This window comes from Genypterus blacodes, unplaced genomic scaffold (assembly GCF_046128005.1).
Source record: "Genypterus blacodes isolate CSIRO-AG114 ecotype Tasmania unplaced genomic scaffold, CSIRO-AGI_Gbla_v1 ptg000039l_1, whole genome shotgun sequence".
Lineage (NCBI taxonomy): Eukaryota > Metazoa > Chordata > Actinopteri > Ophidiiformes > Ophidiidae > Genypterus > Genypterus blacodes.
The window spans coordinates 5,186,771-5,199,569 of NW_027466852.1; positions in this window are offsets into that span (position 1 = coordinate 5,186,771).

Sequence of the window (12,799 nt, forward strand, 5' to 3'; positions counted from 1 at the left end):
TGTAAGACACGGTGAGGCTGTGCAGTGGGAGGTTTACTGAGTTTGCAGGGGGACGTTTGGATGTGGATGAAAGAACCTTATCAACACAATATTAACAATGCCAGTCATGCAAACTTCATTAAGTTGCAATATAGCTTAATATCACAATTACGTTTCTATATCTATCTTGCATTGCAAACATGTTCAGTATTAATTTGACTTATTCAATCTTGTCTTGCCACAAGTCTAACAGCTGAGAATCCACCTCCTGTCTCTCAATTTGTGTTTGTATTTTAATAGCTGTCTGCCCGTGAAAGGAAGCTCAGTATTCAGGCCCTGGGATCCACATTTAGCATTTTAAAGCACACAAACTGATGAAACATACAAATCGTTTAAATTAAATGACATTAAAACAACACAATACACATTTTCTACATACATGTGGAGTAGATGACATTTGAAATGACTACATCTTAGACTAGATTGCCACCATATGAGGGCGCCATTTACCACAGTTTGAGTAGACTTGTCAGCTTGCTGGTAGAAAGACCCGCCCCCTTCCCTTTCACACACAAACACACACACACACGTGCAGGCACGCACACACGCACACACAAACACAGACACACTTAACACATGTGAATGCCTTAGCCTACTATTATACTATAACTGTCTGACATTATTTCAAAGCAAATCAAACCTAATTGCAATCATAAGAATACATTGTAATCAGAATGAGGGATGAGCAGCAACAGTGGGACAGAGAGAAGGCAGGCATGAGGAAGCAAGTGTGTTTGTGGATGTGTGTTTTGTGCTGTTTGTTTACACCTTAGTTGCATCAATCTCTACAATAAACCAGTCAAAGAAATATAAGCGAGATGGAAGCGGAAAAGAATAAAATGTACAATCAGTGAGGTTGGATGAAGGTCAAGGGGGGAAGTGGCCAGATGTTTGTAAGGCAGCTGGTAAAATGGAACACTAAAGAGTAAGAGAGCACAGATGGAAAACAGACAGGGACAATCTGGTTCTAATGTGACAGCGACTCATCCAATAAATATTTTTGAAGCGCGCACACACACACACAAACATATGTGCACACACAAGTAAGGAGCTCCTAGGTTTTGAAACCTGCTCAGACAGTTGTGTTATTGCTCTCCTAATCATGCGTGAGATTAGGTGGCAAGACACAAGCAAAACCCTGCTGGTGACGCGTGCAATGACACACACACACACACACACACACACACACACACACACCAAGCTTGAACTTGAACTGATTTGCTTACATAAATGGAGGAATGAATTAATATGGTTTATCAGTCTATAATTACAGGAAAGGAACAGAGACATCGCAGTGAGATCAAATGTTTCTCAGAGGTGTGGAAGTGTTACCGATAAGTAAGAACAAAGAATAAATTGATGGTAATTTGTGTGTAGACGCGTGTTGCGTTGCTGATTGGGTCACTCTGGTCTGGCCCCACGGTTTACAGTAAAACATACTTAGATAGAATGATGAGTGTGACCCCTGTGAAAGAGAGAGCCGACGTCTGCCGTGGATCACAGCAGCAGGAGGAAATGCAGCAAAGCTTTAGTTCCCACAGGTGGGACGAACATCACTTTAAGCATGCTTGTTATCCATCACTGCAGTACACTAAAATGGCTTTCATTCAGGCATAGTGGATTGTAAACATGCACGATCAGAAAAGAATTTCTCCTTCAACAGTGAAATGACTTCGTTGACCGACCGTAGCTTGCAGGTAAGATCTCCAACCAAACCTGTTCTTGTGAGAATTAGCATCAAATCGGGAATCGACACACCACACGCCACAGCACACAATCAATGTCAGGCAATAACTGCATGCAAATACACAAACTAGTACAAAAAGACGTTACTTTGATCTAACCTACCTCAGGAAAAGTGAACGTTTCCCTTTCTATGTGGTTCAGATCGGCTTTACTGTGAAACGCCATATATCAGACATTTTCAGTTCAGACTGAATTTCATGTGTACTCCACTATCTCATATATTTCCGATATGTGGCATAGAGGCCCCAGTTTAGAAATGTAATGAAAATGATATAATCAGAATCCAGGCAGGTTTTTAGGTCACTTTAAAGTTTGGTTTCAGTTGAGACTGAAGGCAAGGACAACATAATGGAAAAAGTCGATGAATGATCAAATCTGAGAATCTGACAGTTGCATTCACTTATATTCGGTAGGTTAAATATGACAAACATTTAAACGTATAACTTGGAATTTAGCTCATACGGAGATGTGTAATAAGTGTATATGCACACACACACACACACACACATGCAGTTAAGCATTAGGTGAGGATAATCTCATTCTCACTGCCACAGTAATTTTATGTATCACATCCAATTTCCCAGCCCTCTGACTCTGCAGGATAGAAGGCAGTTACCGTACGGTTTACTAAATAACTGCATGAGTCACCCTCATTCTACTGTCCAGCACGTTCCCTCTCTGGTGATGGATGGATGGATAGATGGTAGAGAGAGAGAGAGAGACAGAGAGAGAGTGCACATATTGGTATTTTAAAGAAATCATAAGCAGATCTCACATTCCTTCTGTGGTTTCTTTGTTCTAATTCCGAGAGCAACTAAGATCAAAAATTTGTAATAAACTTTTTGACTCCAAACATTTCTAAACCATAGTGGAGGAAAGCTTCTATGTTGCCGATTTGTCAACAAAAAGTGTTTGAATTTTTCATCCAAACACTTCCTGTGCACATCAGTCCAAATCCCTATTAGTGTTGTTTTTTACTTCTTTTGGAGACCACGTTTGCTCTGGATCATCATCAATAATCTAAATCTAAATGTTGTGCCTTCGAGCTATAAAGAACTAATCTACTCCCTTAACATTTCTGAATGATCTCATTAATGGATACATGTAATTTAAAATATTCCTGCGGCCCCCTTTAAAACAACTCATTATAAATCATCTAATTTGAATCTAGTTTGAATAACTTATAATGAGGTGGTTGTAGAAAAAGTAGAATTCCTTTCCTTTAACTGAAAAAATAAATTCATATAGTTTCTGTTACACTTAAATGTTGACGCTAATGTTGCATGCACAAAAACGAAAAGAAGTACAGTTTCTATTACAACCTGCATTCTTCTAGATTTACTGTACCATAAGTGGTTCATAATGGGCCCTTCCGAGACACAACTTAAGAAGCTGCTCAGATGAGTGGAGTCCAGCTGGCATGCCCCACTACTCTACTGCTTAATGCATTCCAAAAATAAGCATCAATTCTGAATCAAGTGATCACTTTATAATACTGCTTTCTGAGCACACACACACACACAGGCGCGCACACACACACACACGCACACACACACACACACATACACACACACACACACATACACACACACACACACACACACACACACACACACACACACACACACACACACAAACACACACACAGAATGTCATCTGAGGACTGATGGCAAATTCAGTTCACGAAAACGCAGCACGTCAGATAAGTGTTCTTTACGTCATACGGACAGAATAAATTGTGGCATGTAGCCCCATGTACATGAATGCAACCATGGAGAGGGTAGAAGATTTGTTTGCATGATTTATTGATGATGACAACACCTGAAGGAGGGGTAAGTGTCAAATAAACATGTCGTTTATATTTTTGGTTTGTTTGATTCATATAAAAGAACACCACAATGATTTATAAATCTCTTATTCTGAGATTCAACTTGAGCGCCTGGAGCCTAAAGAGCTTCAGTTGAGCTCTGGAAGCAGTTTTGCACGAATAAAGACGGCCTAATCTCGAACAGAGTAGTCACACATCAGGGCCAGAGAAGGACATTTTACTTGAATGTATTCTAAATATCTATCTATATCTATACTAAATTAAAGCTAGCTAATGTAAAGCTAGAATAGAAAATCTCTTGATGTTGCCTCATGTGTTTAGAAGCACATCTTTCTTGTATCTCCAGAATAGAAAAGCCACAGTGTTGCCTTGCCATTCCCTCAACTTCCTACCTTAACAACAATCTTGAGGCAAGTGTGGAACAAGAGAGCCTAACACAGGGCTTGACATTTAAGAGTGGAGTGATTTCCCTGCGGCAGTAAAGACACTTACCACCTATCTCATAGTAGCGGGATCGAGGCAATGACGTGAATGTGAACGTGAACATGACATGAATGACAGGTTTGGAGTGGAGGATGGTTATAACATAAATGGGTAGTATTTGCATAAAGAAATCTGTGTACAGGTAAGAGGCTTTGTGTGCCGAATCCAAGCTTTGTGATTACTTCATGCCCGTATGTGAAGGTACGGGTTGGCTTTCGATGTGGCTGTGAGCTTCTTTATACTCAAACTGTCTGGCTCTAAATGCGAGTGGGCAACAACATCTGGAATTTCAAGCTGGTCAGTAGAAACTCGAAATGAGATGGTATTAGGATTAACTACTGACAGAACTTTTATGGTCCTTTCTACATAATAAAGAACATATATTAGTTTCTGACAGACTTCAAATTACACTACAATGTCAGCTTCCCTCCAGTGTTCCATCTCACTCTGTATCTGTGTCATGTTGCTACTGTACCTCATATGCAAATTGTCTGTGCTTGAGCTAGTGCTTCTTTTTATGGCTATAAGTGAGAGCAAACTCACACAATAAAGCATGCATCATCAAGCAGCTGGACAACTGTTTGTGATGCAAAATGGCACGGAAACTCTGAGTCATAGTTTGATTAATGTGTATACATTACCCAAATCCCCTTCACTAATTACAACTAAAATAGGAATGCTTCACATGTCTTAATCTAATTCAATTATGCTTCAAAAATGAATTTATTTGGATCAAGGTATTAAGCAATTTCTGCTGAATGTAGATAACATTTAAATATCACAGATTTGGCCATTAGTTTCTAATGCTGTTCAGTCTCACATACACCTGTGTGCCTATGCACATGCATGCACATGTGTGTGTGGCAGAGAGAGAACGAGAGAGAGAGAGAGAGAGAGAGAGAGAGAGAGAGAGAGAGAGAGAGAGAGAGAGAGAGAGAGAATAGATACACATTGGGAATTTGTGTGTTTGATGGTTTAAAGCAGTCATTCATCCAACTGTGTGTGTGTGTGTGTGTGTGTGTGTGTATGTGTGTGTGTGTGTGTGTATGTGTGTATGTGTGTGTGTGTGTGTGTGTGTGTGTGTGTGTGTGTGTGTGTGTGTGTGTGTGTGTGTGTGTGTGTGTGTGTTGTGTAAGTGAATTTGTGCATAGGATTATGTATGTCAGCTCACTTATCTCCAATTAGTGCACAGAGGCAAAGCATGAGAGAGACACTAACATGAAAACATGATCCATTATTAATAAATACAGAGGCCCACATTCTAAACGCTTTCATATAGTATGAACGCTCACCTTCCCAGTCAGTCTTCCAGTTAGCCAGGTACTGTCACACACATCTGTAGCTTCATCAGTTAGCAGTCAGTCAGCTCGCCTGCTCCATTTCACAGTGACAAGTCTGTGTAAAAATAATAGAGATTTATTAACTTCTCAGTGTGTAGACAAAGTCTTTTCTTTACAGACAAACTTAAACACAGCTTCTGAAGCTTTAATGTCTGCTGTAACACCATTTGTGAGGAAGTTTCGCCCTTTGCTTGTAAAAATCCACTCGAGCGGAGGAATTATGGAGTGTTTAGCCCTTTGACTTGCAACCTCTGCAAAATTATTTAGAGATCATGGGAAAAGAAAAAACACTTCTGCAGGAACCACATTGCACATCCATGAATATTCACAACACATGTCTTTCATTAAGTGGCGTATTTACACTGAAGATGCAAAGGAGCTCAGCCGCAGCTGAGGCCAACTAAATGAAGTGCTGCAATTAAGCAGCAGCTGAACTGGAACGTTGGCTAAAGACGTTATTTTGGAGCAGATACTGATAAGTGCTGATAATATTAATGAAAGTTTGGTAGTGACGGATCAACTCAAGACTTTACTGGAGTTATGAAAGATAAATCTGGGAGATTCTTCATTATTCTCAGAAACTTTGAACTCATATTTTTTGACAGGTAATCGCTCTGAATAGATAAAGGAACAGTTCCCTCTGCCGCTGCAGTCACACAGCAATGATAAATCTGTTACCGTCTTCATCGGAACGCCCAGAAATATACAAGATTACGCATATTTGTAAGTAACTTCAAGTATTTGTCATTTTTTTCTCAGGTGTGGTTGCATCGTAAGGAGAATATATTGCTTAAGATTAAAGGAACGTGATTTTACACATTCTAGTAATTCTATTTGACATATCTTTGACAGAGTTTGGGTGTGTGTTGGAATTCCAATGCAATATAAACGATCAGTATATGCCTCTTATAATAGTATAAAAGTATATTTCCTATTTCATTTACCAGTGTACAAATGTGATCTCTGTCTTCTCACACATTATCTGGGTATTGACGTCCAATGGGATTTATATTTACACCACACATCTAAAAAGAGTTCTTGCTATGCAGATTGTGCCTGCACTGTGATGGGATCTCAGTAGCTACATTGTCCTGCTACTAAAGGCCTCACTCAGTGGAGAATCGACATCCATTATGCTTTCACTGTCTGCTGTATGAACTGCAGTGAGTGGAGTGATGAAGACGAAGCAGAGTGTTTCTTTGTGCTCTGCGTGCATATTCACACCTTGCCTTCATATGCGTTTTCCTCTTTCTGGATAATTTAAATGTCAGAATTAAATGACAAATACCTTTATCATCTGGTCATTTCTTGTATTTTTTCTGGTTCACCATCATTTGTTTGTATGGTTGTAATTCATCATCTTTTTGACGTGCTGTTATGACCTCAGACAAGCAGACAATGGAAAAAATACACTACTGAATACGTCTGCCAGTCAAAAATGCAACAATGACAAATGCATGCCAAAACGTAGGAAAATGTAGAAGACAAAAACAAATAATTCATCTTATATTTCCCTACACCTGTTATATCACTTCTACCAATGGAGCAGATAAAATGTGTGTGTGTGTGTGTGTGTGTGTGTGTGTGTGTGTGTGTGTGTGTGTGTGTGTGTGTGTGTGTGTGTGTGTGTGATAGGAAAACCAAAATAGAGAGGAAAGATAGAGGTTGGGGAGAGAGAGAGAAAGAGAAGTGACTATGGTAAATCATCGCACTCACAAAGACACACACACACACACACATTTAATCTCATCTGGCCTTGTGCTGGGGGAGGAATCTGAAGTAGCACTGGGCTCAGCCTTGAAGGGGAACAGAAGATGGCTTGAAGTGATGAAAAGAGAGAGAGAGAGAGGGGGGGCAGAGAGACTGAAGAGAAGCAAGACGTTTTGATCAATCTCTCTCTTTCTTGATGTTCATCTACTGCGATGTGTTCATGTACAATCAATGCAGTTATTTGGTTATTTAATTGGCTCATTGAGTTTCTTATGCATGTATGTTCAAATGGCTTAGTGTGTGTGTGAGTGTGTGTGTCTGTGTGTTTGTTTGTGTAAAAGTGTGTAAAAGTGTATAGGTTTCCAAACCAAGCAAATAAGAGTTGATGACAAACAACTAATAGAGGGATTGTCTGACTTGTGACATGTGATGTCCAGTGTCCCGGCCTTGACATGGTGGCCAGAGAGGAGCTGAAAATGAGATTGTGGTTTATGAGTGTGTCACATATCACACATACACACGGGCACACAAGCACACTCACACCTGCAGTGGCGCAAATAGGACAAACGTTTACTTTTATGTGAGAGCATCCACTCATTAAATTTGGTGCTTGAAATGTGATACAGTAGGCTTTATAGCATGTTTGCTGCCTGATATGTGAAAGGGAGAAAATTGTCTACCGCTGACAAGTGTGTGTGTGTGTATGTGAGTCTTTGGATGTGCTTCCATTGCAACTTCCATAATAATAGCTTGTTTGATTTGATGTCTGTGCCCCTTCACAGTTTTCTATCTGGCGGTGTAATGGCAACATTTTTTTGTTTTAGTTTGAGCTTGCTATGTGTTTCACAGCTTTTTGTCTCCCACTGAATTTAATACATTGTCTCCCCTGTTGTTTTGAGCAATGCTTTGAAACCAAATTTGTTCAAAGAAGAGTGAAGGTCCATAAAATGAATCACTTTACTGCTGAACATTTCTTGTGGCAGGAATCAGGATGAAATTTGTTTAAATGAAATACCAATATTGGTGTAAATATCTTGTCTCTCAACAGAGTTTGCAACCATTTCAGACCCATTTAGAAATATTATTCAGTATGAGATATGAAGTTAAATTGAAATAAACCTACAAGGGATACTATTTATGTGATAAGCAGCAAACAGCAAACAAACTCACAACTGGAATCTCCTCCAGCTCCCTTTGACATTCAGGCATAAATTCAGTATCTGATTCAGATTCACAAAATGTGTCTTGTAAGTTTACTATTTTATGACTTCACATCTCAAGGGATAAGTCACACATGTTCGTATCTGCATATGTTTATACATTCCAATCAATGTTGAATTGGAAGTGAATTCATGGGACCCAGTTATAGCTTTGCAGAGCCTGGGGTCTACAACTGCAAACCCTCAGGCAACCTTGGAGTTTGACCAATCGATAGTGAGGAGTTCACAAATCTAGGCACTATAGCCTGATTGTGACTGGGTTGACATTCCAGTTTGGCAGGAGAATCCTGAACCAGCTGCAGTTTCTTCAGCGGCGACAGGAGATTAGGGAGTTGCAATAGTCGGAGTGGATTGAAGCCGGTTTAAGGGCTCAGTGAGGGACAATGGGATATAATTTAGAATTTATTTTATTGGTGAAGGGGACAGGACTGAGACAGTGACTTAACATATTCGTCAAGGTTTATATATTGATGAAAGAGGACCCTGAAATTCCTGGAAGAGAGCTTAAGGTCCCCAGTATACTTCAAAAGACATACAAAAGAATCATCTGGTGAGCACAGCGCTTAAGATCTGGACTTCTTTTTATGCGACTGGGTGCAATGAAAAGAGGCTTACAAATGACAGGGGGGGGAATTGGAATTGGCTTTTGTTTATTTAGCAAGAAAAAGGAAAAAGAAGATGGACAAAGGGATGATAAGTTTGCTCTCGGATTCCGAGCTGGAAGAAGGATGGAGAATCTTCTGCTCTTTGACAGAGACAGCCGAAACTAAAGCTCTGTCCTCTGGCCCCTGACTGGTAACGCAAACTGTGGCCAAACGGAGGTATCAGAAGTACAAACCCAGATTACTTGATATGTTTTAGGGTTAGTTAAGGAGGATACTGAGCAGAGGCTTATCTGTGCTGCTGATGCAATCGGGGACAATAAAGAGGAAGTCAATAGGATGAAGCTGAGCAGAAAAAGATTGACCTATGAATCCTTAATTTTCAACCCTAAAACTGTTCTGCGTAGACATCGGTGTGAATGAATCATAAAAAAGGTAATAGTCAATTTCCTCCCAGCTGATTAAATCAGTGCTTATCGAAGTCTATTGGGCAGAGACATAACTCATGAGGGGAACCAATAACAGACACACTGACGGGCTGGAGGCTCAGGCATCCCTAAATTATTACTCCACTCATGCCTGGGTAGAGCGGGCTGAAACAAACATCTGCGTACACACATACTCTCTATACCGAAACGACTTCTTAATCCCACGATACAGTGCGCTCCTTGTTCATAAGAGTGGAAGGTGCGCTTCGCTGTGGGTTTAGAAGTCCCTGAGCGAGCTGTTTTTCATCCCAGATGAGATGCTCTACGGCGAGGCCCCTATTCCCCTGCCAGCCCCTCCTCCCATTACCCTCAGCAAACTAGTCCATATATTCTCACCTCGACATTTATAGCGTGAGCTTCTGGACTGCTGTATACTGGCTGCAGATCCACGGTTGCTCGCTCTGTTCCTCTCTAAACAAATACATGCCTACATTCACCTGCCCATGATGAAGAGAGCTATGAGTGCTCAGGTCAGCATCGGGTCGCAGGGATGAAGATTGAATTCTCTCTGTCGTGTGGGGAACACTGGCAGCCATAAATACCATCACATTATAGTTGAATATATTCATCGCTTCCATGTGATAATATTGTTCACATTATCTGTTCTGACATCCTACAAAGATTCTCATTGCCACATGCTGTTATAATTATGTTTATATAGGACACAAATAAAACGGAAATGTCAATGTCATTGTGATTTTTTGTATTAATAAATGATTTCTGTCTGTCTGTCTATATTATAAAAAACCCCGATTCCTTCTGGATACTGCAGGATCTGCACTGGAGTGGAAATATTGGTCCCAAAGAGCAGTTTAGGATTGGAGTGGAATTTTGTGTAACAATTCACTAAACTCTACCTTAACTCGGGGCTGCCCACAAGGGGCCGACGGAAAATTACACTCATGTTGTGCTCAAGCACCCATTAACCTACTGTACATATTACTTAGCACAACCAGCAAAGAGGAAAAGCCTGCCACTATAGCCCATTACTCAAATGGGTGCTTGGACACCGAATTACAGTGAGTGTAATTTTCAGACGATCCCCTGTGTACAGCAGCGCTTTAGAAACAAACCAGCGAGGGACATGGCTCATTTGCATATTGAACGCACTCATCATCCACTCAGAACAGCTTGTCCTCAAAAATGGCAGACTGAGGGGTTTGAAACATGCTGTAGGAGCTGAGGCAATAAACTTCATTAAAAAAGATAAAATAAGAAATAAAATAAAATGTATAGACCAAGGGGAACTATACTAACTTGAAAATAGAGAAAAATAAGAGTCATCTATACAAATCTATCCTTCACAAATGTTATGATCAAAGTGGTACAGTAGGTGGGCCAACTGTTGGGAGCTTTATAACCACATCCAGGGACAAACTCAGCCTTTCAGGGGCCTTAATTGAGATTTGCCTTTTGGGACCTTCTACATCTCAACCTGGTTGACCCTTAAGAGTCGGCCCTGTTACTGTGCATGAGTCGGCCTCGCTCCCAAAGCTCTACAGTGAAGCCCTGCAGCTCCACAAAGCCCTGCAGTGAAGTGAGCTATGTGATACTGAATGTCACAATGGCAAAAACCAGCAAAATGTTGTGATAAATTCATGGCATAATTTCAGTTAAAACTAAAAATGATAGTTACAAACAGGGAGCTGGCAGTGATTTTTGGAAATGTTCCTATTCCAGGGCAAGTAAGTGGATCATTGGGAGGAGTTATTATTGCACAAGCTTTTGACAGAGGAATGAAAGACACACATGTGGGGAGAATTGTTGAATTCTATGCCCATTGGACTCAAAGCTTCTGGCCTATGGATGACCTTGTTGGAGACACATGCACACGCACGTACGCACACACGTGCACACACGCACACACACGCGCACTCACGCGCACGCACGCGCACATGCATGCACACACGCATGCACACACTTACCGATTCGCAGTCACATCTGTCCTGTTGACCTTGACTCAAACACATTCTCAGTATCACGTAGTTAATGTGAGGTTATGGTTCCACATAACCTTTAACCCTCTTTTTCAAACAGCTCAATCTCAGAGAGAGCCTTGTTGTACCAGCAGATACACATAAACAATGGCCAAGGCAGAGCCCATAAAATAATGCAAACATTATATCTTAGTGTAATGCTGTTCACTGTGGAGGATAAACACACATATTCAAATGAGGATAGAGGGAGTTATGCATAAAGTGAATGAGCAGCAGTGAATGAACAGATAATATGAAAGATTGTGCTATATGGTATACTGTTTGGATTAGATGAACTTCTCCTAGAATTACACTTCAACGTAATTGTTATTGACGGTCTATACATTTGCTTATGACTGACCATACATATAGAAAAAATACATGCTTATCGTACTAAAACACACAAACAAACACAACATTCCCCATAAAGCTACTGCAAAGATTACTTTTAGGGACAGGATAAGGAACAATGCTTTATATTGTGTAAACAAATGTCATTTCAGTAAAAATACGCACAGCACCGTACAGCATAAGCTTCTTACAATATGACAACATTCTAGAATAGAATGCAGTAATATGACTCATTCTTATATGGCCCTTCCATACAATAAACAGCCATATAGCCCGATTACTGTTGGGGAAAAAAACATAAACAAATATATAAATCATAAATACAGAATGCTGGAAAACTGTATAGTGTTATTTTGGTACAACATGTTCCATGATCATCATTGAACACAATTTTAAAGAAAATGTAATCTGAAAATGAGCTTTGTTTGTCAAGCTTATTCTCTATGTTTATATGGCAGGCAGATATTGAACACTGCTACAGCATGAGATGCAGACTGAGGTAGGAGGCGTATAAGGTTTGCTGTCACATGAAGTTAGAGTAAAAAAAACTCGAGCAAAGAGCCCCTAAATGAAGAGAGTCTCTTTGGCGTAGGCCACATTTGGTGGAAAAGAATAACGCCTCCGCAGATCCTGCCAGCGAAGGCGGCGGGGGCGAGCAGCCTAACCCTGGACAGCAGGAGAGGGACCAAACTGGTGGGGAGGATGAGGGATGAACATACATCCGTCAGCACACTGAAAGCAGCAGAGATTAACGCCAGTGAAGGCATTTGAACAGGTGAGCGTGCATGTGATTGGACAGACCGCCGAATGAACGGTGACGTGTCTCAGCTTGTTAACCGGCGGCCGTTGACCTGACTGGAGAAGGTAATGAATAAATGTGACCTCGCTTTGAGTGGAGGAACAGGTGAATGAGTGTTGTGCTCTATGAGTCTCACCAGTAGAACTAACCTTGGAAGCTTACATTCCCAGACGGAACGTGCATTGAAAAGTAGTTCTGTGACATCATACATGATGGC